The sequence below is a fragment of the Carassius gibelio genome, chromosome B25, assembly GCF_023724105.1.
Source record: "Carassius gibelio isolate Cgi1373 ecotype wild population from Czech Republic chromosome B25, carGib1.2-hapl.c, whole genome shotgun sequence".
NCBI lineage: Eukaryota > Metazoa > Chordata > Actinopteri > Cypriniformes > Cyprinidae > Carassius > Carassius gibelio.
In genome coordinates this window covers 5,098,144-5,125,911 of record NC_068420.1, presented here as the reverse complement: position 1 = coordinate 5,125,911, position 27,768 = coordinate 5,098,144, and the positions used below count along the sequence as shown (strand labels likewise).

Here is a 27,768-nt window from a genome sequence, read left to right as displayed (position 1 = left end):
TTTGTAAAGTAAAAAGCACTATAAATTAAATGAAAACAGTACTAAAATTAAAGTAGTACATTTTTACGAAAAAGTTGAAATGCTAAAATTATTAAAACTGACATAAACATAAAAAAACTAATTCCTAAACCTCAAACTGCAATGATGAGGCTAAAAGCTATGCTATGTGTCACTCTTGAGTCAGTGCTGTAACAGTTTATAAAGACCTTGATGTTGTTTGGACGCCAGAACCGTGTGTGTGTGTGTGTGTGTGTGTGTCCACCTGGATGTTCCCGTGTATGGCTCCTGGGATGATCTGAATCCTCTCAAAGTCCCTCCCCAGGATGATGATGTCACAGCCAGAGTAGTACGCCTCTCCCACGAGCCCCGGACAAAACAACACACACAGTCTGACACTGATAATCACAGAGAGTTCTACATATCATCTGAATGTAATGTTTTGCTACATTTTTATTTATTTTTTTAAATCGAGGAATCATAGTTTTAAATGTTTTCAATCTCTGCTGCTGCTGTTACACTCACAGTCATGAACAGCTTGAATCATCTGGACTTTTTGAGTCAAATATTTTGGCAAAAATATTTTTAAATTTTTATATTATTTCTTAACATATCAGACAATATCTGCCTTCATTTTGCATGCATCTTGTTTATTCTCGCTTATAAACTTTTTGTTGCTCTTTTTGTTGTTTTTGTTGTGTTGTTTTTTATCCTCATTTGTAAGTCGCTTTGGATAAAAGCGTCTGTTAAATGAATAAATGTAAATGTAAACTTATCAAATTATGGCTTCGTTACCTTACATGAATATCGAAATATTCAACTCAAATAAACACTTGTATGATGCACTATTAGAATTAGAATTTAATTTGGGGTCCTGAAATACCCTGAACACTGCACAGCGGTTAAGATGACCATTGCTACAAAAAAAATTGGTTTTAATTTTCCCTTACTAAATTATATATATATATGTATATGATTCTATATATATATATATGATTCTATGGACTGTGGGATTACTAACAGGCTATTAACAAAAATCTGTCTCTAAACCTCTTTTCTCTTTATTAGAAGTTGATTCTAGACAAGTACATGATAGAATCAAATGTTTTGCAAATCCGCTCGAAAGGCCTGATCTCAAATGATTCGCGATTCGGAGTCCCGATCTGAATCAAATGTTTTGCAAACTCCGAAGCCCCGATCAAATGATTCGCGAAACGCGCTTCGGAGTCCCGATCTGAATCAAATGTTTAGCGAACTCGCTCCGAAGCCCCGATCAAATGATTCTCGATTCGGACTCCCGATCTGAATCAATGCTTTGCAAACTCCGAAGCCCCGATCAAATGATTCTCGATTCGGACTCCCGATCTGAATCAAATGTTTAGCGAACTCGCTCCGAAGCCCCGATCAAATGATTCTCGATTCGGACTCCCGATCTGAATCAATGCTTTGCAAACTCCGAAGCCCCGATCAAATGATTCGCGAAACGCGCTTCCGATTCCCTATCTGAATCAAATGATTAGCGAACTCGCTCCGAAGCCCCGATCAAATGATTCTCGATTCGGACTCCCGAGCCGTGTTTCCACTATCGAGCTAGGACCGGGCGTGCTAGTGCGTGCCAGGGCCAGTCGCGTTTCCACTGTCACTTCCGGGGCTTGATCATGCCTCGCCGGGGCTTCCTTGGGGCCAACGGCCAGGGTTTTTCGGCCCGACGAAATCCTTGGGCCAAAGCGGGCCAGCTGGGGTTAGAGGAGGGGTTACGGACAAAGGCGGAGTTTCTCCGCGTCTGGAGAGCGTCAGCGCGGATCATTTAAGAAAGAAAACAACTTTAACACCAGCATTAAAGACTTTTTAAAAATCAGTTGAGCTCAAAACTCACTCTTAGTCAGCAGCGAGTGTTTGAAATAACTTGATCCGATGTGGATTACAATCACTAAACAAGGCAGAAATATTTATAAGCGATGTAAAAGACTATGCACGATAAACATTAACATTACCATGGTAAATATGACCGCTTGGAGAAATCAGACGTCAGCATCTTATTCTCTATCACAATTGTGTATTTAGTAAGTAACATTTTATCTGTCGTCTTGTTTCGTGAGTTTAGCTCCACGTTGCATATCATCAAAATATAATAATGATTTTTGTTCGGGAGCTTTTATAAAAATAGAGAGTCTGCGCTGTGGATCATTTCAGAAAGATAGCCGCTATAACGCCAGCATTAAACGCTTTATTTAAATAAGTTGAGCTCAAAACTCACTTTCAGTCAGCAGCGAGTGTTTGAAATAACTTGATCCAATGTGGATTATAATCACCATACAGGGCAGAAATATTTATAAGCGATGTAAAAGACTGTGCACGCTGGGCATTAACATTAGCTAAACATGGAAAATATGACCGCTTGAAGAAATCAGACGTCAGCTTCTTATTCTCTATCACAATCGTGTATTTACTAACTTATATTATCTATCACAAGCCTCGTATCGAGAGTTTAGCTCATGTTGCCTATTATAAAAATATAATAATGTTTTTGTTCGGGATCCTTTATAAAAATAAAGATATCATTCATTCTTAATGTGACGTATAGGCCACTGTGACTACAGATAAACAGAAACAGACTCTATAAGCAGGCTATTTTCATAAGCGTTAAAAATAAATAAATAAAATATAAAGTGTATTTATGTGCGATTAATTTTGAGTCTTGATAAATTAAATCATTATGATCAATGTATCACTTTTTCTATAGTTAAAACATCCATGTTTTTGAATTTGAATAACAAAGCATGCAAACAAACGGCCGCTTTTATCATGTTCGTTTTGTGATCGCGCATGTTCCAGTGACTTATTTCTTAGTTTTCTGATAACTTATCTTTGTTAGTGAAATAATGAGGTTGCATGACGTTGTTCTGAGAGGCGTGTAAAGGGCGTGTTTTAGTGACGAGCAGCGGAGCTTCAAGCTCCCCTGTGGAAACCCTGCGCTACTCTGGCCTCGGTGCTACTGGCCCGGGGCTATGAGCCCCGCCCGGCCCGCTTTAAGCCCTGGCTCGCACTGGCCCGACAGTGGAAATGCGGCTAATGCTTTGCAAACTCCGAAGCCCCGATCAAATGATTCGCGAAACGCGCTTCGGAGTCCCGATCTGAATCAAATGTTTTGCAAACTCGCTCGAAGCCCCGATCAAATGATTCGCGATTCGGACTCCCGATCTGAATCAAATGTTTTGCAAACTCCGAAGCCCCGATCAAATGATTCGCGAAACGCGCTTCGGAGTCCCGATCTGAATCAAATGTTTAGCGAACTCGCTCTGAAGCCCCGATCAAATGATTCTCGATTCGGACTCCCGATCTGAATCAATGCTTTGCAAACTCCGAAGCCCCGATCAAATGATTCGCGAAACGCGCTTCGGAGTCCCTATCTGAATCAAATGATTAGCGAACTCGCTCCGAAGCCCCGATCAAATTATTCTCAAATCGGACTCCCGATCTGAATCAATGCTTTGCAAACTCCGAAGCCCCGATCAAATGATTCGCGAAACGCGATTCGGAGTCCCGATCTGAATCAAATGTTTTGCAAACTCTGAAGCCCCGATGATTCGCGAAACGCGCTTCGGAGTCCCGATCTGAATCAAATGTTTTGTGAACTTGCTCCGAATCCCAGATCTAAAGTTATTTTCCAGTGAAAGCGCGTTCATTCGCTTGCCGAAAAATGGCGGAGACCAAAAGAATTCAGATGTGTATAGTGTGCCTTTGTGTTCTAAAAAAAACAAAAACAAACATATTTATCATTTCATATAGTTTTCCCAACGACGAAAAAAAATGGCTATATGGCGAGAGGAGGAGGCGACAATTACTGTGAGGAAAGGTACTTAGTGTGTGCTAAGCACTTCACAGAGGATGAGGGGCCGTGTCCAACCGGAGTACGGTCGATCTCGCACTGTGGGCTGTGCCTTCCAGGTTTGCGTGGAAGAGTTGCAGAGACGTTAAATCACGCGTCAAAACGGGGGATGTTTGTGGTGCAGAGCAGTAAATGTCGAGATGGTGCCTGAGCACGATTACAACAGCCGTTCAGTCCCAGGTGAGTGTAATGTGTTAATTAAAACAATAACTCTATAGTTGCTCGACTGTTAGCATAACTGCTACCATGTGCTACATTAAATGTATAATGTTACATCTAACAATACAAATAAAACATATATTATATATATTATACTATATTTGATTAATGTCTAGTTGCCGATGAACGCGCTTTCACTGGAAAATAACTTGAGATCTGGGATTCGGAGCAAGTTCACAAACATTGAAAAGCTTATCGGCAACTATAGACATTAATCAAATATAGTATAATATATATAATATATGTTTTATTTGTATTGTTAGATGTAACATTATACATTTAATGTAGCACATGGTAGCAGTTATGCTAACAGTCGAGCAGGTTAGTGAAGCGGTGTTTTTATATTTTTGCCATCACCCTTTTATACTGCTCTCTTTCTGGCTTAAGTCACACAGAATTAAAAAAGACATTTAAAGTTATCAATAAAATCCACAACAATGTAGGAAATACGAGCAGTTGAACAAACATCTGTTGTACAAGCAGAATTCAAATTATTGTATAATGGTTTGTAGGTTATTTAACTTTGAATTGATGTTCTAAGTAACTGGTATGTTATTGCATGAATGTGATAGTAACTTTCCAAATTAATTAGTTGTTTTTATTAAAGTGTTATATTTAACACAAAATAATACATGTATTGTTGTGTGCTTTATGTTAATTAAGTGCTCTTGCTGAGGCATGGGAAATTAAAGGAGCTGGAAAAAACACCTGCTAGTGACATCCGCATCGTCTACACACCTGCTAGTGACATCCGCATCGTCTACACACCTGCTAGTGACATCAGCATCGTCTACACACCTACTAGTGACATCAGCATCGTCTACACACCTGCTAGTGACATCAGCATCATCTACTCACTTGCTAGTGACATCATGCTCCTCCTCACCTGCTAGTGACACCATGCTTCTCTTCACCTGCTAGTAACTTGTCTGCTTTGTGATAAGCACATTTTGCTATCTTCCAGTAAGTTTAAGCTATTGTTACCTTCTCAGCCAGGGTTTTAACCAACATTATACATCTAATCTTTCACATACTTCTCAGTGTGCTTTTTTTGTTGTTGCTGAATTTAATGCTTAGATTTTAGGGGGAAAATTTAAGTCAGAAATTTTTTATAAAAATCTAACTCTTTAACTTTTAATTATGATCTGCAATATCGTTTCAGATTCTGAACACATCAGAAATCACCAACCCCTCCTGACATATCTTTCCAGTTTGTGGTAGGTATGTTGTAACAATATAACATAAATAACAATAAAATATAATAAATTGAAGCATGACTTATTGGGGTAACTGTTTTTTCTTGTAATAGAACACTATAGAACTACAATCACTATAGAACAGGAACATCATTTGTTGGTAAATTTTTCATGCCTATTTTCTTTCTTGCAAAAAATTAATGTATATGCCAAAGTAGAATTCAACAACTTTAGCTGTGATCTCTGTGATCAGCTCATCATCTCTCCATACCCTCTCCACATGGAAGTCACCTCTTGTACTTGTCACAAGATCACACCAGGTTAACTAAGCCAGTAACCATCAGCTGACCGTGGAATGCCAATTGTGTGTTTCTTTCTCAGTTTTGCATGGTCCCCAATAAACTCAACGTGGGATGCCTTTCCGATTTCTTTCACATCAGGGCACTTAACCTCTACCAGGCCACAGAGATGTTCTTCATTTGGGTCCACAACTTTGCCATCTGCACCAAGGTGTGGAGCATCAGGGTGGATGATGAGACCAGATGGAAGAACGTTAACGTCAAAGGTCTCCTCATAGCGGTGAAGAACCTCTGGCTCAAGTTTTAATCCTCTACACATCGCTCTCTAGAGACCCCGACAGATGTTTACACATACTGTTTAATGCAAGATATAAATGCATTTAACCTGCAATTACAAATGCATAATGTTTTAATCCCAAAATGTTGAATACTGATATTTGCATTGATAAAAGAAAGTGCTTTAAGAGGTGAAATTAAAAACACCAATATCTTCTAGACAATCATGAATTGTAACGTCACTTCCTTTAATGTTTTTACTATACTGTTGATATGGAATTTGTTTAAATGTTACATTTTTGAAAAAAAAAAGTATTACATGTTTATATGAAATGCTTACACAAAATAAATATGTAGTTAACTTTAAAGTATATCTACATTTATTGCTTTCATACATGGTCATATAAAAATTTGCCGTACTTAAGTGGTAGATTTCTGCCATTTACTGGAAAACATTTAAAATTAAAATTTTAAACAAAAAGCACTATATGAACATTCTGAGTGATTTTATTACACTAATATACAATCAGACATCCCAATTTCTGTTTTGGTAAAGTCATTAAGTGTCATGTCATTTAGATGAATTAGAATTTAATTGAGGGTCCTGAAATACCCTGAACACTGCACAGAGGTTAAGATGACCATTGCTACATAAAATAAAAATTGAAACTCATCCTATTTTTGTTTTAATTTTCCCTTACTAAATTATACAGTTACTGATGCTATGGACTGTGGGATTACTAACAATCTGTCTCTAAACCTCTTTCTCTTTATTAAAAGTTGATCTAGACAAGTACATGATAGAATCAAATGTTTTGCAAATCCGCTGGAAAGGCCTGATCTCAAATGATTTGCAAAATGCGCTTCGGAGTCCCGATCTGAATCAAATGTTTTGTGCCTTCCAGGTTTGCGTGGAAAAGTTGCGGAGACTTTAATTTACGCGTCAAAACGGGATGTTTGTGGTGCAGAGCAGTAAATGTCAGATGGTGACTTATATTAAAAACAACTTATATTAAAAGCTTATCGGCAACTATGGACATTAATCAAATATAGTATGTTTTATTTGTATTGTTAAATGTATCAAAATGTTATACATTATACATTTAATGTAGCACATGGTAGCAGGTATGCTAACAGTCGAGCAGGTTAGTGAAGCAGTGTTTTAACAATTTTTGCCATCTCCCTTTTATGCTGCTCTCTTTCTGGCTTAGTCACACAAAATTAACAAAGACTTTTAAACTCATCCTATTTTGTTTCAAAAATGTGAGAACAATGCATTTTCCAGCACGATGGAGCACCGTGCCATAAGGCAAAAGTGAAAACTAAGTGGCTCGGGGAACAGAATGTTGAAATTTTGGGTCCATGACCTGGAAACTCCCCAGATCTTAATCCCATTGAGAACTTGTGGTCAATCCTCAAGAGGCAGGTGGACAAACAAAAACCCACTAATTTTGACAAACTCCAAGAAGTGATTATGAAAGAATGAGTTGCTATCAGTCAGGATTTGGCCCAGAAGTTGATTGAGAGCATGCCCAGTCGAATTGCAGAGGTCCTGAAAAAGAAGGTTCAACACTGCAAATACTGACTCTTTGGATAAATGTCATGTAATTGTCGATAAAAGCCTTTGAAACGTATGAAGTGCTTGTAATTATATTTCAGTACATCACAGAAACAACTGAAACAAAGATCTAAAAGCAGTTTAGCAGCAAACGTTTTGAAAACTAATATTTATGTAATTCTCAAAACTTTTGGCCAAGACTGTATATCACAAGGATTTCTGAAATAAATAACAAAACACCTGAATAATATATTCAGGATCAAAAACTAGTGGCTTCTGCATCATAAAAGCTGTTGTGTTGAGTCCTTAAAAATGTTCCTTTCACAGCTTAAGAATGAAAACTATCAACAATGGACAACATAACACAAAACATTTTGAAATAAATAAATGAAAGCAATCTGAATTATTCAGAATAAATTCATACCTGCAAACTCAGAAGGACTGAAAAAGGTGACAGATTTTTCAGTGCACCCCCCCCCCCCCCAACTTTACTTTAAGTTGTACTACATATACTTTTTAATATAAAATATCATTCTACTATATTTCTACAGTGCACTGTATCAGTGCATATTTTCATCTTCTGGATCCATAGCCTCATCAGTTACATGTTATTATTTGATTTGTATTTACTTGTTTTATTACATTTTCTAAACGATAGGAAATTATTAGTATTTAAATATGTATTATTTAGATTTTAACCCAGTATTTCAAAGGGAATGAGCTGTGACCTGAGACACAAGAAAGAGAGAAACAAAAAGTAAGAAAAATGTTGGGATTGAACACAGAGAAAGCAATAAAACAACTACATATCATGTAATGTACATTCAAATTACATCACATGAATATGTTACAGTTATACTAAATTAACAGATTTGTAAACCGAAAAAATAAACGAAATAAACAAGTGAGACAAATGTGAGCTTTCAATTAATAATTTTCCAAACCTAACTAAATAACTGGAGCCAATGTTTTTTTAACTGCACGTAGATCACAAACCTCTGAAATCGGTTGATAAATGTGAACGTTATCGTGTTTTTATTCAGTAAAAGCAGCTCCCCCGTTTACTTTCATTTGTTTTAAGGCAGTCTTGCCCTCACTAACATGGCGGACGCGTTGACGTATCGCGGCAACGGCTCAAAGCGGCCAATGAGGCGTCTAGGTATTTATATGTCTATGGTTAACATTAACTGATTTTATCATTAGTTATTAGTTTCTGCAGTGTATAATGTGGTTTTTGTGTATAACCCCCAGGCGGCGCTCAAATACAATATTTGCTAAATCCAGAAAATTATATAGTATATCTAATGTAGCTTTGTGATTCTAAAATAGGATAATTATTGATGTTAAACCTTACTAAATGCAAAACCGGAACTGGAATGTAAAATTTTTTGACTGTTTGGAAACGGAAAGAATACAGATGGTCAAATATCAGTAGCAAATGATGACATTAATCTTTAAGATATAAATGTTATGTCTCATGCCTTCATTAAATTTAAATGATGCAGTCTGAACTTAGAGCAACTTTTTAGTTTAATGGGACAAAATACCTATTCCAACAGAATTAAAAGATATATATATATATATATATATATATATATATATATATATATTTTTTTTTTTTTTTTTTTTTTTTTTTGCCATTTTTTCTTTCTTGTTTAACTTTTTTTTTTAATCATAATAGTTTTTTTTTTTTTTTGCATAGTTTTGACTTTTTATTTCATAACTGTCATATTAAGGGCTTTTAATCAAAAGTTTTATTTATTATGGATTTGGATCCCAATCTCAAAATCTTTTAATTTACATTTTTGTCATAATTAAGACACATCATTTTAGTAATGACTTAGTATGTAAAAATGCCTCAGTTATTATAATTATGGCTTTTTATCTCATCATTTCAACGTTTTAAGTCATAATTTTTTATTTTGTCTCACAATTATCAATTCGTATCCCCTAATTTGGGCTTTTATAACACCACTTAGCTTGTTATATATTAAACTTTTTATCTCATAATTCTGACTTTTTTATATTGGATTTTTTAAATCTACGTTATAACATAATTTGTCAGTTTTTACTTATAATTACGGCTTTGCATCTTATAATTTAGGCTTTTTATCTAATAATTACAATTCAGTATTCTATTATTTTTTTTCTATATCATAACCATCACTTAGTATGTCATAAATTCAACTTTTTATCTCACAATTTTGTAATATTTAGGACTTTATTTTCACAGTTCTGACTTAATATGTCAGATTTGACAGAATTATGGCTTTGTATTTCATAATTTCAACTTTAAAATCAATTCCATTTTTATATCATACTTATCATTTAGTATCTCATAATTTGGGCTTTAATCTCCTAATTATGACATAGTATCCCATAATTGTGTTATTTTTCAAGATATTATAATCATCACTTAGTATGTCAAATTCAACATTTTATCTCAGAATTTTGACTTTTTATGTCAGTTTTGAGATTTAATTATGGCTTTGTCTCCTAATTTCAATTTATGTCTTTTTATGTTTACCTTTAGATCACATAACAATGATTTTGTGTCTCATAATTAGGGCTTTTAATCTCATATTCATCACACAGTATGTCATAAATGTAACTTTTTTCCGGCCATTTTTATCATCTACCAATCGAAGTCAGATCATATTTTTTGGTAAGGATGTCAGGACAGTGTGAGAGATGCCTCTATTTGCTCTCTTAGCTAGATGTGTTGATCCACTGCGACTGTGAGCCGAAGCACACCGCGGCACCAACCACGGCCTTGTGCTCCACATTCCTGAAACTCCTCCAAATTACACACACACTGCAGCATGTGTCCACAGTCCTGCTTTTGGCTGGCAGCTCGGGCTCTCTGGGGCCTCACTGTGATAGTGACAGCTCATGTTTATGCATGATGTGGAGCTCCCCAGCACTGAAGCGGAGCGCTGATGAAGTCATGCGAGCCGGGTGATGTGCGGTGCCTGGTGCTGCGACCGAGCGTGTCCTCTCGTCAAGGACTGTGAGCAGACGGCAATAGAGTCCAGAATGAGGAGCAACATTAAAGAAGACAGTTCAAATCAGCAGCTGTCAGTGCAACGTCACCACACGGCCAATAACAAACTCGTTTGAGAGCTGATGTGGTTAGCATTTAAACCGAAACAGCCAGTACTGATCAAAATATTAATATAACAGAACAATGATCGCATGCAATATGGCTAGCACGTTTTATATGGGTTATTTTCATATTCTGAAGGAAATCTGAGGGGCAGTTTTAAATCAAATTCAGCTTTTTCATCATCTAGCAGGTGAAAATCTTCCTCAGCAAAAAAACAAAAACAGAATCATTTATGTCTGGAGAACAAATGATGATATTGAAGTGTTACTCAAAAAACGTACCTCTACACACGAATTTTTGCAGGTTCCAGTTGAAATGAACACTAGAGGCAGTAAAACTCAGAGCATTAACTTTTAGGTAATTGGATATTGGGTATTTGAATTATGAACCACTGCAATACGCACCTGAAGCAATGTAATACAAACACAGCAACACATGCCTATAACAACATAACAATAACATGCCAGGGTCAAGTATTGAATCTGCATTTAAGCACCATTCACTGAACATTTAAGCTTTGAAACCACCGTGAAACGTGCAGAAGGGAATGTAATAATGGTGCCTCGGAAATGTATTTAGTGGCACATATTTGATTGATGATTTAATATCCCATTTTGACTTTTTATCTATAACGATATATATTATAACGTTGTATTTTTAGATCAAATGTCAATTATTCTACCTTTCTATCTCAAACATTTACCTGTTCATCATAATTATTTATTTCATTTCTACTGTCTCATTATGGCTTAGTATCCCAATTTTATCTTTTTCTTATCTCGTAATGTTTTATTTTTATGTCATAATTGACATAGTTTTGTTATATTACTGACTTTTTAATCTCAGTTAAGACTTAGTATGTCAGTCTTAAATAGTATGGCTTCATTTCTCATAATTTCATATTTTTATCTCATAGTTATGATTTAATATCTCATTTTGCCTTTTTTATCTCATAATGATCACTTCAAATGTCATAAATTCAACTTTTCTATCTCAAAAATTTATGTTCACCATAATCATGAATTTCATTTAATTTCTACGGTCTCATTATGACTAAGTATCCAAATTTTATCTTTTTATTCCCACTTTTTTAATGTTACCTCATAATTTTTATGTCATAATTGCGATTTTTTTCTCTCATATTTTTTAATTTGTAATCTCAGTTAAAACTTATGGTGTGTTCACACCAGACGCGAATGAAGCATTAAGCGTCAGTGATTTACATGTTAAGTCAATGCAAAGATGCAATAGACATCCTGTGGCATGATTTGTGCGAATGAGACGTTGCGAATTCATCCGAATCGCTCGAGTTGAAAAATCAGAACTTTGTTTAACCAATCAGGAGCTCCCGCTGATCAGGTGCAGCTGATCGTCTCAGAAATTGGCGAAACTAATTTTTTAATAAATGCTGTCTTCATAAATCAAACCGCATATTTTAGATTAAAACTACTTTAAAACAACTTTTAAAACTACATTTCACGCCACAATAAAAGTAATATTTTGATAATTATCAGAATAAATGGAGGTTGAAATCACAATGCTGCGTGAACTCAACCAATCAGAAGCCTCTCCCTTTACGCGAATTCGCGTCTGTTGTGAAGTGAATTTCACGCGAATGAAGCAATTAAACTCAAAATGTTCAAGCGTCCAACTACTCGCGAATAACGCAATTTATTCACGCAAGTCGCGTCTGGTGTGAACACCCCATTAGTATGTCAATCGTAAATAGTATGGTTTCATATCTCATCATTTAATCTTTTTTTCTAATTTTTGACTTTTTATCTCATAATGATCACTTCAAATGTCATAAATTCTAATATACAAATTTTATGTTTGTCATAATTATACATTTGTGCCATTATTTTGACGTTATTATTTTATGTCCCAATAAACACAGCCTACGACATAATTATGATTTACCAAAGCATGCTTCTTTGTCTTATGTGCAGGAAATGGGCTTTGACCAAAAGATGACGCACATGCTAAACTTTGGTGTTAAAGGTTTGCACAGATCCCTAAGTGTAAGAATGAGCAATAGTATTCATCAAACTTGCAGTAATTTGCAAGACTAAGGCCTTCCAGTGCACTTCAGGCAGTCACCATTTCACCGGCACCCCTTCATTATGAATCTGCTCTTCTGAGAGGAGCAATTTGCGGAACAAATGACTAACAAAATGAACGTTTAAAGATGAAGTGTTTATGTATGTGTGTGTGAGAGAGATGTCTGCCTAATCAGAGCCTGCATCTGCACACAGACTTCTTCATTAGAAGTAATTACACCACTATAATGGGAAGCGAGCGAGAGAAGGATCAGACAAAGTCTATGTGCTCTGCTTCACAATGACAAAAACTACTGGAGTCAGTGTTTGTGTTTACTGTATGAATAATGTGCTGCCCAGGATTGTTTTAGTGAGAAATGGTTAGTTGTTGTCTGAATTCACAAATAAATCTGCATCCTGTCCTGTTGTGAGTCTTGCGTGGATGAATGTGTAGTGGCCTAACGTCTCGATTTGCAGCTTATTCTGTCCACGATTCAGTTTTAGTTTGATTTTCTTGAGCATTTTAACACTTTAACCATTTACAGGTGGTTTATCTAAATTAGAAAGCACATGGGTATTTGTGAATACTTGCACAGAAAACACAAAGACAAAACACAAACAGAATATATTCTAGAACACTGTTATCACTAACCTGATGGCAAACTTTGGCAAATCCAATGATTAGTTCTTCTTCAAAAGCACTCGCTGTATCAAGTGATAATTGGCAGATTAAAGGGTGTATTTCAGCACACTTGGCCTGCGGTGCAGATCGAATCCTCTGCTGGGACATTCACACATCTCTGTCACTCTCAGCCTCTTCAGAGTCAAATCAAGAGCCAATCCAGCCGATGTTGAAATGCTTAAACAGGGCTAACGACGACTGTCAGAGATAACAAACAGAGAGAGCTTAGGCACAACAGAACAGATAAAGAGCCAAAAAAGTAGAAAAAGGATTTACTCTCTCTGATGGGCTGACAAAAGAAGATAAATAATTTACAGGTCCCGGATTTCATTCTTTTTTGCTTCTCTTCATGCATTTGTCAATGTCTTTCTCTGTGTCCAGGTGTAACTGGGAAACTGAGACACATAAAAAAGAAATTACAGCTCATATATACATATATATACTCCCAAAGGTTTGGGGTCAGTAAGACTGTTTAATGCACTTAATTTGCGGTAAGTACGATTTTTAAATATTTTTGAAAGAAGTATTTTCTGCACACCAAGGATTAATTTTATTTGGTAAAATTCTCAAATATTTTTACATATTAAAACAACTTTTTTCCATCTGAATATATTTTTACATTTATTCATGTGATCAAAGCTGAATTTTCAGCATCGTTAAGCTAGTCTTAATGATCCTTCAGAAATCATTCTGATAAGCTGATTTGCTGCCCAAATTCAACATTTATGATTATTATCCATGTTAAAAACAGTTTTGCTGCTTCATATTTTTGTGGAAACTGTGATGCATGTTTTTTTTTCAGGATTCTTTGATGAATAGAAAGTTCAAACTAATGTATATACGGTGTATAATGTATATAGTGTAACTTTTGATCGATTTAATGACACTGCTGAATAAAACTAATAAATAATTCATGCACTAAATGATCATATAACATATGGACATCTTAATACCACAGGTCTGCAATCATCATAACCCAATAAAATTCCCAGCCTTTTACTGAGGATCAAGCATTCAAACCCCTCAGGCCAAGAACTCACATTATATTCATTTAAATATAAATTAAATAATTACTCGGCCACATAAATCCAGCTGATGATAGCAGTGTTTTCCACCTGCTGAAAATTAATAAACGAGCACGCTAATTAAGACCGTGACCTACATCTGCAAACAATTTCCTGATGGAAATGGCCAAGATGATGCTCACAGATCTGATTACATTATCAATGACACTAATGCCACGACAAAGAGGATATACAACGTGAGTGATCTGTGACCTGTTTGCATGCCTTAGTGTTTAACACCCTCATGATGAAGGACAGACACCCATGACAGAAGGGTTTTCGTACTGCACACTCAATCTGGAGTGTTTCTGCAAACAGTCATGAAGCAAGCGTTTCTGAATATGTGCAAACAATTCTACAGATTAACCATGCAGGCAGCGAGAATGCATTTCTGTTCAAAATAAAAGTTCTTTATTGGCACTGAAGGTTCTATAAAGGCACCTGCACATTCCACAGAAAAACATCCAAACAAATCTTAATGGGTACAAATTAAATAGTTACTCACTCTCATGGTCATCCAAGATCTAAATGAGTTTGTTTCTTCATCAGATTTGGAGAAATGTAGCATTACATCACTTGCTCACCAATGGATCCTCTGCAGTGAATGGGTGCCGTCAAAATGAGAGCCACATCAGAATAATCCACATGTAATCCACACCACTCCCGATTACTATATTGGATTATTGTGGTGTTATTATCAGCTGTTTGGACTCTTATTCTGACGGCACCCATTCACTTTCTCCATTTCGCCAAATCTGTTCCCATAAAGAAATAAACTCATCTACATTCTGGATGGACTGAGGGTGAGTACATTAAAAAAAAAAAAAAATTACTATTCCACATTTGTTGTTGTTGAATATTCTGCTTCGCTCAGAAATATATAAATGATATATGAACAAATGAGTGATATCACAAGAATGAGTAAATGATAACTGAATCGTAATTTCTTTATGTGAACTAAAATACAGATGATTTGCTTCTTGATCTGTCAAACAGTTTGCACAAACCCCCTCTGATGTGAGAGGTTTCTGCAGTATTATTGACTCACTGCTCGGTCTACTGTTTGCTGCTTTCAAGGTTCAGTCAGGTCTTCAGTAAAGAGCGCTTGTGTATTTTCCATCCATATACAGTCATGAAATGGTGTGAAGCCAGGCGAGGGTCATTAGCTGTGGGCCAGCGATGATCAAATGGTTTGTGTGTGGAGGTTATTAATGTGAACACATAGGCAGCTGCGACAGACATCTGTGAGTTAATGAAAACGCCACTAACGCGACCGCTGAAGGGGGAAAGGAACTGAAGAAAAGGCAAGAAATGAAAGAATGGACTTTGCTAGGAGGGAATAGGATAGAAACGAATTATGATGCAGCTGGAATGGAATGAAATGGATCTGGATGGAACGAATCAGAATGGAATGGAATGGAAATGTGCTTGGAATGGAGAATACAAAGACATCAGTAACGCATTACAATAAGCTTCAATTCATTAGTTAAGAACTAACAGAGAATCACAATTACAAGGTTAATGCTCATTTATAATTATACTATGGTTAATTAGTTTATTATACATGAGCTAATGTTAATATACCACTTTACTAAGTCAACTATTCAAACAAACATATAAATATTAAATAATACAATAAGTATATGTTAATAATTCATGTTTGTCCGTTATACATGAAATTGATGGTAATCTATACAATATACTAAAGTTGTAAAATGCATTAGCTTATGCAGAAATGTATATTTGTTTTATTTTGGCTATTGCATTAACTATACCATTAATAATACTATTATAAAATATTTATTATGCATGTTATGTCTTCACAGTTAGTTTATTATTTTAGTTTCAAAAAGCATAAAAAAATACTTAAATGTTCTGCATACTGGATATCAGACACACACACACACACATGCATATCTATCTGAAATATACATCAAAAGACTGTCATTTCTAATGAACCATTTTAACAGCCTGGTCTCTTTTTTCACGCTAAACTCACGGATGTGCATAAAGGCTTTCAAAAGTACATTTTTCCTCTGGCAGACACGGCGCACGCTTACACACACACTCAGATTGATTACGTCCTCAGCAGCGTTTATGGGCTCTGTCCAAGCCTGCTGGGAGAATGAATCAGGGGCCGTGAACAACCATTTCACACTGACTTACTGCCACCACTGGTGGGACCATCTCGCTCCTTAATATCTGCCGAAATGACCAGAGCAAAGACTAGGCCCTGTTGATGTTGCCAGGTTTCTTAACTAACCGAACCAGAAACACTTCCTTCAACAATACAGCCTACTTCACGAGAAACATGCTGGTTGAGATGGGTTTTTAAAAACAACTTGTACTGCTTTTATAGTGACTTGCAAGAAATGCAAGTGTGTCCCGTGCTTCAGCAATGAAAAAAAACACATTGTAATATGATTACTCTATTTTACAATACTGCTGTTTTTGACTGTATTTTTGAAATGTTATACTGGCAAGCAGAATTAAAAGAATTAAAAAGTATTCATTTTAACCATGCAGAGGTGTAAACGGCATAAATAATATAAAAAATATGAATAATGGATGTTATGTCTTTATAGTTACATGTATCTAAGTATTCTTTATTTAAAAATAAAAATATTGTTAAATATCGTTCTGTGAATTGGGCTGTCAAATCGATTAATTGCAATGAATTGCATTAAAATAAAAGTATATATATATATATATATGTAAATATTTCTTAAATGCGTGTGTATATAGAAATATACATGGTACACACACACACACACACACACACACACACACACACACACACATATAATTAATTTATATTATATATAAATATAAATTACATATATTTCTTAAATATATACATGCATGTGTGTATTTATGTATTAAACATAGATTATGCAAACACAAACTTTTATTTTTGGATGCAATTGTAATTAATTGATTAGAGAGCACAAATATCTATTTAAAACAATTATTGATATAAATGGGCCTACATTAAAACATTATCATTTTTATGAAGATATTTTAAATTTAAAAATACTTTGTTCTGCATATTGGATATCAGACACTTAAATATTTGTATGGACTACATATATATCATCACAGTTTGTTTTTATCTAGTTCAAATATCTAAAATACCTTCAAATAAGATAAATGTACTGACGCAGGACTGCATTAGACATTGACTTGGCTTTTAAACAATGTATCTTTATAATGGGAGCATTTTATCTTAATAGTAAACAAGCTTAAGATGTCAGTGAAATAAATCTGCCAGTGCAGTAAGACACGCACATATTTAGAAAATCTATGCATAGTTGCACAAATGTGTTTTGTTTGAAGGATTTGCAGCGTTGATGTTGCAAAGTGTGATGATTAACTGATAAATCTGACTCATTTGTTTATGAGGAACATGTTTCCATTGATGAAGAGATGCCATCGGACACAACAAGGACGCTCAGGACATTAATTCACAATGATGCCACAGAAACCGTATTGATTAAGTGCTTAAAAGATTGCTTTCAGTATTGGCTCCCAGAAGGAGAACAGGTTTGTGATTGCATTTTAAGGAAATGAGCAAATCGGTTTATCTGTGTAAAGTCGCCTAGGACAGCTAGCATGTCTTGTTCAAGCGTCTGTCAAATAATTTACAGACTAGATGCTCTATGAGAGGGAAAAAACTGAATGCAAATGGAGCAAACCGGCACTGCAGAACTGCAGTGTGTGCATGTGTGTGTGAACAGATTGAGTAAACGTGTGTTCTGTTGTTTTCCTGTTCTCCACAGCAGACACACACTGGCTGCTCTTCATGTTTTGAATGCTAATGCCGCCCTGCCGCTCTGAAACAGTAAAGGGCACCACGGCATTAATCACGGCTTCTCTCCACCTGCTGAGAGCCGAGGACACCAGGAACCAGACCACTCACACCTGCCCTGCCAAAAACAAGACGAATCTCACAGATATCCAGCGGAAGGTGACTGAACGCACTAACAACACTGCAAAGATTGAACAGAAAATATGAAGTAAAATACATGAAGGCATAAAACACGAATCTGCTAATGAAACACAACAAGATAGACTTATTACCAAGATATATTCAGAGAAATCTTGAGAGGTAAATTGTTGCAAGGAAGTACAGATGCTTTATTGGCAGGCAAGACAACGAGACTTGAGACATTTAAGGCTTTTCTCATTTTCATAATACGTCTTTGTCTTTATAGTTGACGTGATGATTATATGGTTTCAAAACACAGAACTAAATTGCATTAAAATTCTATAACATTATAACATTTATTTAATATCATAAATGTAATTATATACAGTATTGTTCAAATTAATAGCAGTACAATGTGACTAACCAGAATAATCAAGGTTTTTAGTATATTTTTTATTGCTACGTGGCAAACAAGTTACCAGTAGGTTCAGTAGATTGTCAGAAAACAAATGAGACCCAGCATTCATGATATGCACGCTCTTAAGGCTGTGCAATTGGGCAATTAGTTGAAAGGGGTGTGTTCAAAAAAATAGCAGTGTCTACCTTTGACTGTACAAACTCAAAACTATTTTGTACAAACATTTTTTTTTTCTGGGATTTAGCAATCCTGTGAATCACTAAACTAATATTTAGTTGTATGACCACAGTTTTTTAAAACTGCTTGACATCTGTGTGGCATGGAGTCAACCAACTTGTGGCACCTCTCAGCTGTTATTCCACTCCATGATTCTTTAACAACATTCCACAATTCATTCACATTTCTTGGTTTTGCTTCAGAAACAGCATTTTTAATATCACCCCACAAGTTCTCAATTGGATTAAGGTCTGGAGATTGGGCTGGCCACTCCATAACATTAATTTTGTTGGTTTGGAACCAAGACTTTGCCCGTTTACTAGTGTGTTTTGGGTCATTGTCTTGTTGAAACAACCATTTCAAGGGCATGTCCTCTTCAGCATAGGGCAACATGACCTCTTCAAGTATTTTAACATATGCAAACTGATCCATGATCCCTGGTATGCGATAAATAGGCCCAACACCATAGTAGGAGAAACATGCCCATATCATGATGCTTGCACCTCCATGCTTCACTGTCTTCACTGTGTACTGTGGCTTGAATTCAGAGTTTGGGGGTCGTCTCACAAACTGCCTGTGCCCCTTGGACCCAAAAAGAACAATTTTACTCTCATCAGTCCACAAAATGTTCCTCCATTTCTCTTTAGGCCAGTTGATGTGTTCTTTGGCAAATTGTAACCTCTTCTGCACATGCCTTTTTTTAACAGAGGGACTTTGCGGGGGATTCTTGAAAATAGATTAGCTTCACACAGACGTCTTCTAACTGTCACAGTACTTACAGGTAACTCCAGACTGTCTTTGATCATCCTGGAGGTGATCATTGGCTGAGCCTTTGCCATTCTGGTTATTCTTCTATCCATTTTGATGGTTGTCTTCCGTTTTCTTCCACGTCTCTCTGGTTTTGCTCTCCATTTTAAGGCATTGGAGATCATTTTAGCTGAACAGCCTATCATTTTTTGCACCTCTTTATAGGTTTTCCCCTCTCTAATCAACTTTTTAATCAAAGTACGCTGTTCTTCTGAACAATGTCTTGAACGACCCATTTTCCTCAGCTTTCAAATGCATGTTCAACAAGTGTTGGCTTCATCCTTAAATAGGGGCCACCTGATTCACACCTGTTTCTTCACAAAATTGATGACCTCAGTGATTGAATGCCACACTGCTATTTTTTTGAACACACCCCTTTCAACTAATTCAACTAATTGCCCAATTGCACAGCCTTAAGAGCGTGCATATCATGAATGCTGGGTCTCATTTGTTTTCTGAGAATCTACTGAACCTACTGGTAACTTGTTTGCCACGTAGCAATAAAAAAATATACGAAAAACCTTGATTATTCTGGATAGTCACATTGTACTGCTATTATTTTGAACAATACTGTATAAGATTTGAAGAAAAATTTAATTCAATATTTATCTTTCATATATATATATATACACATATATATATATTTCATATATATATTCATATATGCCTACAAGTATAATATTTTGGCCTAATACATAATATGTTATAAAAATAGTATAGTTGTATAAAAAAACAGTATAGTAGTTAAAAAATGTATTGATATTTTTTACAATCTTAATTCAATCTTTTAACAAAGTCACTTATTTACTGGAAAATCGGATTTGTTAAAATTGACATTGTATAGCAATTATTTTAATAACAGTCTTTTTCTTACAGGAATAGTGATCAAAATGATTGATGAATCATCTTGGGTTAACAGACGTAAGATGATTTATGTTCAGTCAAATGCTCTCTAAAATGATAATGTGTTTTAGTCCCCTGACTTCTTGTTTCTAAAACAATACATAGAGAATACAAAATAGCATCTCAGGCCATGTCTTTGTGGTCTTTTTAGGGGCTATAAACTATTTTTCTAGTATGACATATTTGACTTTGGAGCACAACACCAGTCATGTGTGCTAAAATCTGAATAATTAAGCTTTCCATTGGTGTAAGGTTTGATAGGAGGACAATATTTGTCTGAGATCAGCTATTTGAAAATCTGGAATCTGAGGGCGCAAAAAAATCATCATTAATATTGAGAAAATCATCTTTAAAGTTGTTCAAATGACTTCTAAGCAATGCATATTACTGAACAAAAATTAAGTTTTAATATATATTCAGTAGGAAATTAACAAAATATCTTCATTGAACATGATCTTCACTTAATATCCTAATGATTTCTGGGATAAAATAAAAATGTATAATTTTGATCATTACAGTGTATCGTTGGCTATTGCTACAAATATAACCTCAGAGACTTCAGACTGCTTTTGTGCTCCAGGGTCACCAATGCTAATGAAGCGTTAACAAATTTGGTTGACCCATTGCCAAGAAACTGAAAACAGACAGAATATGGTGTTATCATGGCCATACAGACTTACACAGTCAAACCAAACATTATTCAGACACCAAATATAATTCTTTATATTTTTTACTAGTGGGTGCAGGACACTATAGTTCAGTGAGGACAGCAAAGTAAAGTCAACAGTGATATATTATACCCAAAAATTCTTCATGCATTGGACTAAATACATTGGACATAATTGGACTTAAAAAATTTGGGACCACACATTATTCAGACACTTTGACCTGACCGTATTTTGCTTCAGTGTTATTTTTTTAATTGCTAATGCAAACACCACAGTCTGAACAAAATGAAGCATTGCTTGGTAATAGTTTGAGCTAAACTGGTATTATCTAACTGTGCACTTAAATTTAACAGCTGACAGCTATTCATCCTAATTCATACATACCTTTCCATTAAAGTTGTTATCTGACATTATCAAAATACAGTTTTACTCATAATATATTACTATTTTCTAAACTATAGTGGATAAGACATGTGGAAAGAGTTTGACTGTAACTCCATATGTCTGTGAGCGTTATGCTGAGCGAGGGATATTTTTGTGTGCTGACTAACAGATGGTTTAGCAGGGTAATGGATATTGTTTTTATTGTTTTGCATGAAGGTGGTCCCTCACGAGGCCATCAGACTTCATGACAGTGAAGTATAACCTCAAGAGGTTAAATTACCACTTCAACGTTTATGAGATGGCAAAACTAATTTATGTGTTCTGCATCCGTCTGGGGATCTTGACCTGGAGGCGAATGAACACGGGCTGAAAAATTACTGAGACTTTAAAAACGGTGAGATTATATTATGTTTCCCTGTGCAAATTACCTATAAAATGTGTCCCACTGTAAACAGATGCTCCTAAACATGAATAAAAAACACTTGGATGATTTTGTTTACATTTTCAGGTTGTGTTTACTTACATTATATTGGAGAAATAAAACTTGCTTGTCAGCCAATGGCATGGGATTGATTTTGGCATTGGTGGGGACATAACGGCAGACAACTGGCATTTAATTGTTTGATCAATGATGAATTAAATGCCAAATTGCTAGGAACATGTTAGTAATCGCTGGATATTGGTAGGCATGTCACAGTGTCTCTACTGAAGTCTTACGCCCTTGTTGTCAGCCATGAAGCAGCTCTATTGTGTGCAGACAGAGAACGACTCTCTACTGCAGGCGAAGACTATTTATGTTAATAATATACGAACTAGAAACTCCCTGGAAATGCTCAACACTATAAAGGCACCTCAGGGGAGCATGATAAAGTCAAAACTGCAAAGTGTTCGTCGTTTCTTTCATGACCTTCCATTAACGTTGTGCTTTTGCGAAAAGAACGCAACCTGTGGAGATACCATTATAAAGCAAGATCCTTCACCTGCTGAGTGCTGCTGGCTAATTACGACCCAGAAACTCTGTCATGCGAGAGACGTGTCTTAATTAAGCTGACAAAACACAAAACACACTTATGATGTCTAATTGTAGGATAAGAAGTTAGGATGTCCTGCCTCAGCTTTAACAGCTCTATCAGTGTCACTATTATTGAGATGGCCAATCAAATCAAAGGAAGTGGGGCTTTGTTATGATTTTCAGTGTGAAGCTTTAGTGTTTCATTTTAAGATGTAACATGTAGATAAACATATAATAGTTGTGAGCTTGTACCGTGACGTGAACCCAGTCTTAAGTCGCTGGGTAGCAATAGCCAAAAAAAAAACCATTGCATGGGTCAAAATGATAATTAGTAAAGATCATGTTCCAGTAAGATGTTTTGTAAATTTTCTACTGTAAATATATTAAAACTTAATTTTTGATTAGTAATATGCATCGCTAAGAATTCATTTGGACAACTTTAAAGGCGATTTTCTCAACATTTAGATTTTTCTTTGCACGCTCAGATTCCAGATTTTCAAATAGCTGATCTCAGACAAATATCGTCCGATCCTAACAAACCACCCATCAATGGAAAGCTTAGATTTCGAAAAACGACCCTTACGTCTGGTTTTGTGGACCATCTGATAACTGGTTATAGCTACAATAGAAATGTTAAACAACTATCAGTGACATCCTGTGATGCAAACTAATCAACATTTTGTCAAACTTTAAAATAGTAAAAAAACTTAAAAAATTTGTCAAATTTAAAAGAGAACGAACCGTTTATGAGATTCATGTATTCAGCTGAATGTGTGGAGACAAGAAACGCTGTTTAGTGTTTTTAATGTATGTACACATCCAGAAAACACAGAACATTCCATAACTTTGACATTTTTATAAAAAGAAATTGAGAACGTTCTCCAAGCGTTTGGGGAAGAGGGAGTTTCCTGACTGACCGACAGTAAACATTAGAATCTTCTGGAAATGGAACGGAATGTTCTTCTAGCGCTGTTTGTTTTTAAAAATGAAAACAGTTTTTGCAAAAAGTTCAAACTGATTACAAAAGGTTTTCTTCGTTTGATTAAAACCATTTCAATCCTTTATTTAATTCCTTTAAAGACCATTGCAATACACATAACCTCACGTTCCTCAGCTGAATGATTGCGAGACTCTCTGCTTACGTAATAGGGCTTCTTTTAGCTGCTTTTTGGGACTGAACATACAGAAAAGTAGAAGCGCAGTAACCGTGAGATTATAACAGGAGAAGAAAGCTGTGAAGTCAGTCTGTGATGTCAGCGCTTACTGACGCCTCGGCTAAAAATCTAGGTCACATTTAAATCTTTGAAATCTACGTCCTCCAGAGCAAATATGGATTACTTTAAATTTCGCTTCCCGTCTCTCTCCACTGGTTTCGGCCTCCTCCCCAGCTCCCTTAGGTGTGCCATGCCTAAAAATATCTGCACACTTCAAAGAGATGTTAAGTGTCTCCCAGCTACATCCAGAAACATTAGAGACAGACACAGAGAGGAAACTGATAGCTGCCGGCTGTTTAATGGTTTGATAAAAAGCACAGAATGAAAAAATGGGCCCTGATCAAACTGTAATAATTTTTTAACACAACTTGATAAACATTCATAAACTATACTAACGATAAACACACTTGTTGTACATTTTACAGACAAACTCACAAAGTGGCAGAATATGATTAAAAGTAGCAATATGATTAAACAATTATTATTTGTTTGATATTATTTTGTTATTATTAAAAACTAATACTAAAAACTACTACTACTAATAGTTTGGGTTATTGTATTAATATAAAAAATTATATTAATTTATTAATTCATTGATTTATTAGCTGGTTCGTTTTATTAATATTAAAAAGTATTGTTTTAGAAATTAATTTATTGTTAATAATCATAATAATAACAATAACAAAGTTTAGTCCAATAATGATAATAATATGACAAAAACTTTATTATTTTTATTATTGGTATGATTTATTATTATTTTTATCTGTTAAACTGATTAATATTAATAATTGCAACAGGGTCTGATTTATTATTATTAATCATAATAATTCTAACAATTAATGTATTTATTTGCCTTAATGTATATGGGATGTTGACACACAAATACATAATTAAACTTAAAATGTGCCATCTGTTCAAACTTGAGGTTAATAATGGATGAATCCCACATATAGACATGTCTAGGTCATATTAAACCGCAAAATGAAAATTTTTTACAAGGACATTCTGTGCAGTTTTCACCTAAGCAGCCGTTGTATTGATTTGTGAGTGTTTCTCTTCACCTTCACAGTGCCCTGTTCTCTTGTTTATGTCACAGGGAGATTTAATGTTCTTACACAGCGTGAGTGCTTGCATATAATTCACACTATGGTTTGTATTTGTCATTAGCGGAACGAGATGAATGGCAGAAGTGACTGATAAGTGCATGCTAATGAGTGGAAAAACCTTTCAGGAAAGAAACAGGATGTGCCACGGTGATGACATCAGAGCATCCGGTCCGCTGGCATCAAACACACATTAGCAGGAAAAATCGCCGAGTTTAGTGAATGTGTTCATGACGAATCTGAGCCTCGTGTCTGACATCGAGACAACGTGTGAATTCATAAGAACCAGAAAGTAATCTTTTAGTGCTCTTAGTCTTGCATAGCCAGACTCTTGACATTTTGCAGCTCATTCTGCTTTTTTAAACACTTATACAATTGCCCATAAAGGAGTCACACATAACAAAATTTACAAGGCAAACAAATGGAAAAAATGTAGGTGCAACTGAATAGATTTAAGACTTTGCTCGAGGGATTCCCTTTACTCACAAACCAACAAGTTTGAAAAATCTGCTCCTTTTGATTTGGATTATTATCATAAAAAAAAAAAAAAAAAAAGTTTGCTTTGTAAACTTTTTATTTTTTTGTATTTTGGACTTGATTTTACCATAATTGTAGAACAGCACATAAAATGCATAAAAAATATATGTACATGGATGGTTCGCATACATATAGGTCAAAATTGTCATTATTTTTTTTTTTCGTGTTCCAAGAGTAAATAAATATCTTTCAAAAAAGAGAAAACTTAGAAATTTTGGCATCTATTGAAAATTCCCACCAAGGTTATTATAGTTAAGTAAACTTTTTCTAACTTAAAAAAAAATAATAATCACATTAATAATAATAATAATAATAATAATAATAATAATAATAATAATAATAATAATAACTGAATAAAATAAAATATTTTTTTTATTTCAGCTAGTTGACAACATTTCTCATTTTGATTTAGTTCAATTGGAAGTATAAAACAATTATTACAACTAAAATAGAAAATAGAAAAATTACATTACAAAGACAAACAACCAAACTGCTAAAACTTTTACTAAAATAATAGTATATCAATGATACTGAAATAACACTGTTCTTATTGTTAACTAAAACTAAAAAGGTTAAAAATCATTTGCAATAAAGCTGAAATAAAATACAAGTATTAGATAAAAGACTTAAAACAATTTAAAGAAATGTTGCTATGAAATAAACAAGTTTAAGTTGAATTCCTGATCAAACAAAAAATGAAAATGCTATATAGAAATTAAAATCTAATAATAAAAAAAGACAAATCACTTAAACTTCAACTAAAACGAAAACTTTCCAAATTTTATTACTAATTAATTTGTTACTTATATAATATTGCTTCCTGATTCATGTTTGGAAAACTGTTTGGAAACAGTCATTATAATAGCAACTCTGTGATGCCATTTGGTGAAGCTTGTGGTGTAGAAATCATCTTTTATTAGATATAATGATGTTTTATTAGATGTTGCACCCCCTAGTGAGTGTCTCGGGATTGAGGCAGAGAATCCAGAGCATGCTGGCAGTCTTTCTGGAGCACTTCAAACTAATCAAAGCAATAGATTTTATAAGCCAACCAAGTAATATCAGGTTTTACAATGCATTTTTGGAGCGTGCCGTAAGGCTGCGTCTGTAACGGTGATCATAGACTGGCAAACTCACCGTGCCGTGCCGATGAGGTCATGTTGTTTGGCAGGTGTAGAATCAGATGGCAGACATGAGGGCGAGCTGAAGCCCTGCCATGGACGAAGATCACAGCCCACGATTCATCTGTGGAGCCGAGGGCCCGAGATCTGAGAACAGGCTACATTTACACTGTCAAAATCTGGCACAGATCTGATCTGTAAAGAAAGAAAAACACACATCTTATGTGATATCATCTGGACTGGGACATTGACAAACCACAGGTTGCAATGCATGTCAAATTACAGTAACCCATATGGTGTTTTATTTAATAATGACATGTATGGGAAGCCAAAAATGACTGGGAAAAAGTATTCAAACATACAACAAAAGCTAATAGTGTAACAGATCAATTTCATATCCAAATGTCATTTTAAAATGCATTTAGTTGCACTGCAGTGCACTGCGCATTGAAAAATAAAATAACATTTATTTAACGTATTGCAAATTTTCATTACTGCATTACATACCAATGTTATTAAATAAAATAATTATCATTACTGCGTTACATTGCATTAATAAATTAAAATAATACTGAATTGTATTAATAAATAAATAAAACAATTAAATAATAAATTTTTTAATATTACAATTATTAATGTAAATGAATTTGGTCAGATCAAATTTAGTTTTAATTTCATTTTGTTCCTACAATAAATTTTACCAAAATAAATAAATAATAAATAAATAAATAATAAATAAAAATTATTTAGTTGGTTGCATTGCTTTGAACTGCACTGAAAATTTAATTAAATTAAATTATGAAATAAAATAAATAATCTGACAATAATATAAAATAAATAAACATTAATTTGGGCATGTCAATTTTGGTGTTTTATCTCATTTCAGATTAACCTGTCCCTATTTGCCACTTAAAAAAATAATTTGGTTATATTCAGTGCATTGCACTGCATTGAAAATAAACTGAAAATGAAATTAAATGTAATATCAAAATAACATAAAATACGAATAAATCTGTTGGAGCAGATACATCCTTGGGTGTTTGTTTTATCTGTTTTTAGATTAACCTGTTTGTAAATGTCACTTAATAAATTATTTTGGTTGGTTCCCATTTTGGAAGATAAATTTTTTTCT

The 27,768-nt window shown here is 34.8% G+C and overlaps 1 long non-coding RNA gene across 1 annotated transcript; it reads right to left on the bottom strand.

Moving 5' to 3' along the window:
* LOC128014329 (uncharacterized) lies at positions 1-26,826 on the bottom strand. Its single transcript, XR_008183531.1, has 4 exons — positions 26,653-26,826; positions 13,538-13,656; positions 13,232-13,459; positions 1-352 (listed from the first exon to the last, which is right to left on the bottom strand). It is a non-coding gene; the product is annotated as an uncharacterized LOC128014329 (long non-coding RNA).
* Positions 26,827-27,768: the final 942 nt, after the last annotated feature.